The sequence below is a fragment of the Pomacea canaliculata genome, linkage group LG5 (genome assembly GCF_003073045.1).
Source record: "Pomacea canaliculata isolate SZHN2017 linkage group LG5, ASM307304v1, whole genome shotgun sequence".
Taxonomy (NCBI): Eukaryota; Metazoa; Mollusca; class Gastropoda; order Architaenioglossa; family Ampullariidae; genus Pomacea; species Pomacea canaliculata.
In genome coordinates this window covers 31,690,478-31,696,039 of record NC_037594.1, presented here as the reverse complement: position 1 = coordinate 31,696,039, position 5,562 = coordinate 31,690,478, and the positions used below count along the sequence as shown (strand labels likewise).

General features: G+C 42.4%; 1 long non-coding RNA gene across 2 annotated transcripts; it reads left to right on the top strand.

The window, feature by feature from the left end:
• LOC112564461 lies at positions 1-4,847 on the top strand. 2 transcript variants are annotated; one of them, XR_003099214.1, is made up of 3 exons: positions 1-28; positions 1,882-2,023; positions 4,608-4,847. It is a non-coding gene; the product is annotated as an uncharacterized LOC112564461 (long non-coding RNA). The 2 variants fall into 2 exon arrangements; XR_003099213.1 differs by lacking the exon at positions 1-28 and adding an exon at positions 551-1,580.
• The last annotated feature ends 715 nt before the right edge of the window (positions 4,848-5,562 follow it).

The window sequence follows — 5,562 nt, the reverse complement described above, 5'->3', positions numbered from 1 at the left end:
GCGCAAGATTTTTCTATGTGATTTGGATGTAATTATTAGCATTCAACTTGTGCCTTTTTTTCTTTGTTTTCCGTTGGTTCGTTTTCAAGTTTATAACACGCTCACTCCCTCCCCCCACGTTTTTGCTTTGCTAACACTCCCATGTTTTCTAATTATTCCGCCTCAAGTGCAAGTTTCATTGTGTAGTCAGTGTTCATTCTTGTTTTTCTTGGTGATTTGGTCGATTTTGTCTTTCACGCTACTCAGTACATGCATAAAGTCCTTTCTAAGTTTTTTTTTACAGAGCTTGTTATTTGTCCAGTGTTATTATGTTTGGCGCAGTCAGTGATGATAACGATACTGACAAAGATTTGGTGATGATATATCTTTAGTATTCCTTTTTCGATTTCTGTTCGAACCTTATTAACATTTTGCTGTTTATTAACAGTACTGGTACGAGCTATTGTTCTATTGTGTGACAGGCTTAGCATGCTCCGTTCGCCTAACATATAAATATATAATAAATATTGTCATGAACCAGCCTGGTTCAAGGCCAGAAAACAGGGCCGAAAGTAATGGAAACATTAAAGAGGGGCAGTTGGTACCCTGGGGCGATACAAGGCGGTGAGTGGACAATAGGGGTAAAGATGTTATCTCCCTTTGTGGTGGCTGAGCCTGGGAATGGACTCCGATTACGAAATGGGGGGCTGGGGTACGGTTGTTAATTGAAAGGCCAGTACACTCGGCCATGAGAACAGCGGTTTCTTGTTTCATTGCCACCGACTGGACCCCGGTGCTAAAGGAGAGAACCAGACTATGTGTCGCGACCGTCGAAGGTTGATGTGGCCGACCGTTAGAAAGAGGAACATAGACAGTATCATGTGATAACTAGTATAGGGCTATAGTGTTGGTATCTCGCTTCTGCTCCCTCCACAGAACAGGCGGACGCGCTGGTTTGCAGACTGTCAGAAGGTGGAATGGGTAATTGCAGAGTGTGGTTGCAGTGAGGTATGTCGAGACCAGTAGCCGGCCTTTGGCGGCACTGGACCGTCGGGTGGACAAAGGGCCAGGAAGTCTCGCCACTGTTTATCTCCCCTGGAATCAGTAAGCCCCTGACCGCAGACCGCTTACATCATGACGGACGCCCGTGAATTATAGAAGTCCGCGACATACCTGTAACAGGACAACAACGCTACCTTTTATTGTCACACGCTAGACACAGGGTGAATAGAAAGCCAGACTGGACGGCGCCGAAGTCGCAGGATCGCGTTGCTAGTGAGAGGGGGGTAAAGAGGGGGTGTAGTTTGGGGCTGGAGTAAGCCACAGGACCACCTGTCTATCATGCGTTAGCTACGTATGATTGGTTGTAGCTAGGTAGCAGAATGGTTGAAGGTAAGACTGAAGTATGTTTGACCAATCGCGAGAGAGGATGATCCTCACAGACGAGGATTTAGTGGGGTGATCGGTCAAGACTCGTTGTCTTTCGCACTGATGCTCGAGGAGGAAGGTTGTAGCCGAAATCTGTTCAGGGCTGTTCAGATTCTCTGCTGTGAGTTTGTCTGGGAATCGTGACAACTCCAGCACAACCGACAGATAGAAACGTAAGACCAAATTATCTCCTAAGTTCATTATTCTGTAACTGATTTCATGTCTACCTAATTTTCTTTTTTGTTTAATTATAATCTTTTACGTTGTACACTATCTTGTTAGGTGTGTTTGCGCACGCGGGTGAGTGTGACTAGTGGTCAGTACGCGTGCGGACGTGCGAACGGGTGGGTGAGTGGCTCATCCTTCTCCCCGCCTCGTTACGTCACAATATCATAAAAACGAATATACAAAACTGTTACTCCCCGTCATTTTTCGTGCTGACCTGTACCTGCATTTTAACCATCTTGTCCACAGGCTTGTCGCAGTTTTATCGACGATGGGAAGTGTGTGCCGTACTGCCCGCCAACCATTATTTACGACTTTCGACAGATGATCAACATAATAAATCCCGATGCCAAGGTTGCATATGGCGGCATCTGCGTTAAAGAATGTCAAGGTAAATAATAATTTAAAAAACAAACTCCTGTACCGGTCAGAGGGTAAGGTGGCCGTAGATAAGGTTTTCTCCAAAATAGGCCTGACACAGTGCAAAACCTAACAAATCTGGGCCCTGCAAACAATGCCAGTGATTTTATACTTTGCGTGACTCAGTGACTATTTCTGTTTTACTCTGACCTTTTTGTTTGGTTTTGTTCAGGAAACATTTCCCCCATAACATCAGATAGGGCTAGTTGTATAAACAGTTCCAAGAATAAAACTAGCGTAGTTGACAATACAAATTTAACAAAAAGCCTGAGCAGTCGGTTTACTAAATATTTCTTGATGAAGATACATATTCGTTTCTTGAGTGAGTATAAGCAAAGTGTGGCTTCTGTTAAGCGAGTCCAACGCTTTGTAAATAATGTTATGAAAACTTACTTGTATGTACATTGAGCATCATTGCTCTTTACTTTTCGTATAAATTTCGCCGCGATTCCTTTTTATTTTTTTCTTCTTCGAAAACTCTTGAAGGGCTCAGACGCAAAAACCAGAATTTTTTTTTAACATCATAGAATGTATCAAATTTTCGTAAATTCAGTAATCATGAAAATGTGAGCAGCGAAGTGTTTCAAACCAACTGGTCATTTCCTTTTTATAAAAAAAAAAAACAAAAATTCCTTCGGTATCGAGGATTGATTGAGGAAAAGGTTGTAGTTGTTACAGAGCTGTAGATGACCACTTGATACCGTACTCACCAGCCAGTCACATGGTGACGTCATGGGCTGGCTTACCACGCACTCGGCCGTCCTACACCTAATGGTGAATCGAGACAATGGACAACGCTTTGGTCACACAAGAATGACCTGCCGCCTGTTGACCTCCCCCCTACCCGCATTTATACGTGTCATCGTGGTCACGCTTTCTGCCTATGGTGTTGCCTGTAGTGGTCTGTGCTGCAAGTCACACGTGGCGGCTGTCCCTCCGTCGTTATCGTCGCAAGTGCAAGAAGGTCGTTAACAACAGTGCATGTACCCGTACTCTATGATGTCTCTTTAACCCCTCTCCCACCCGGCCAGTAGTCATCCGTTTTGCATAATTGATGATACTTGGTTGTTGCTACCTGATGTGTCTACGCCTGTTGGGTAGACAGTCTGCGCGATGTAGCATGAACTGCAAGTGTAACGGGATGAAATTTCCTAGCAGGACTAAACTTCTCAGTATAGTCTGCGCATGCGCATGAAGCGAAAGTTCACTTCGTTATCGTTGCGTAGCCATTTTTTTCTTTTCTTTTCTTCGCCGATTTGCTATAACATTTTTACTTTTACTATTTTACTTACTAACTCGGCGAAGAAAAGAAAAAAAATGGCTATGCAGTTATAACGAAGTGAACTTTCGCTTCATGCGCATGCGCAGACTATACTGAGAAGTTTAGTCCTGCTAGGAAGCTTCATCCCGTTACACAAGCAGGTGTAAACAAACGCTAGTGAACGTAGACAGTACTAGTAATCAAGCTGGACTGCACTCATTAGTTAGTTGGTGTTGCATGCTGTAGCATTCATGTATTAGATGTCGATGTGCATGAGACTGATTCGTTGGGCGCCAGATCGAAGCGGAGAAACACTGCCTGGCTCTCGGCGGTGGACTAGACACTTTTTTTTTTTTTTTGTAGACTTTGGTTAATTGTAATTTCCATTACGATGTACTTCCGCCGACCGGTGGATAGACTAAACCTCATGCACCGATGTGCCAGTGGAAATCAGTCGGACAGGGCGAGGCTGCATGGTGTCCGATAAGAGATGGCAAGTCTTTTAGCTTCTAGTCAGAAAGCTCCCCACCAGATGATGCAGTCTGTATGGTGGGCTATAAATGAAGTAATGGAGGTGTTGGACAGGTGGTTTAGCTTACCTCTAATTGAAACTGATGTATGATCGGTTGATTCTTTTCTTTAATAACATTATTTTGAATGACACTTTTAAGGGTAGTTCTGAAATGTTGTATGGAATTGATGTACAGGGAGGTGTAATACTTGTTATGTTAACGAAACTTTGATGTATATAATATTGCAGATTTGTTCAATGGGAAATCTTATTTGGTATTAGGTTGATGTTTCTGTTCTTTCGAATGGAAATCGAAAGGAAACATTTTTTTTTCTTTCGCCCGGTAAGTGTAGCACTCTAGAAGTGTACGAAGTATAATGTCTTTGGGTTGTAGATTTGCATCTATATTCTAGAATGTTCAGCACGGCAGCAATGTAAAAAGTAGAATGCCTTGTGCGAGGGAGGAAATGATGTTCAACAATGTATCAATGTTCAAAGTAAAATGTCTTGTCTTTATGCGAGAGAGGAAATGATGTTCAACAATGTAGAATGTCTTTGTGCGAGGAAGGGCTAGAATGTTCGAGGGTAAATAGCAGGGCTGACAGTGGTGTGGGAGCTTTTGTGAATTTGAGAGAGCAGTTAGGCCAGCTGCTGAGCAAAACTGAATAAAACACTTCAGTGCGGAATTCAATCTTTGTTATTTCTGGTACGACAGCCCAGTCTACGTAGCCATTGGACGTGTTGGTTACACCTTGTTGAAAAAATTATGGCATTATCTTGCAGTAGCCGAAACTTTACAAGGAGATTCACGGTCTATGAAGTACAGTTTGGGAGCAACAGCCCCGCAAGATGACAAAGGTGCCGGACAATTATTGCCACGATAATTTATACAGCGACTCACCTGCACGTCCGCAAAGTTGGCTGAGCGGGAGATAAGGTAGGAATATTTTAATTTAAATTTTAAATACCGGTTTTCTATTTAAAATGGAATACTGAAGTCGCGTGGACAGATCTGCCGTTGAAATCATCACTAATAGGCAAAGTCAGAGGAAAGTACCCTCCCCCCCATTTATCGGCGTTCTTTGTCGGTGACGACACCATCATCGGCACGCGTCCCGCTTTCGCCCCCGAAACGTCTGGTCACCTTACCCGAGGTCATCTTTATGACCTATTGCTCGCTGTGTTAAACATGTTGTGACAAAAGAAAAAAAAATGACGTTCAGAATGCGCTTCTAAGTTCTAATTAAGCAAATTATTGAACTCATGTCTTCACGTTAAGCCTGACAATAACAACAAGCAGTTTATTAAGTTATCGTCACTCTTTTAAACGGCGTATCACATATATTTATCTTTTTTGTAGTTTACCAGATATAATTTTTTTTAAAACACCGGTGAACATTTTCTTCGCATGGACTCGGTGCTTCGTAGTGAATTATCTTCGCGCGGCTCTTCGTAGCGAACCGATAATAATATTATTAAATACGTCAATCTCATTTTTTTTAACTAGAACACTGTTTTTTCATTTCAAGTTTATATGCGGTTATCAAAGTGTGATTCCTGGAGGTGTACCTCGTGCTAGCATGATATATCCTATGCAACCCTGCGTGAAAAGATTTTTAAAATTCAATTACACATACCTAATTTGCTTTGGATTACTTAATAAGTGACTGTTCATGCAGGATTCAGATGTAAACATTTTTGTTTCACACAGCTTGATCTCGTATTATTAGTTTAAATT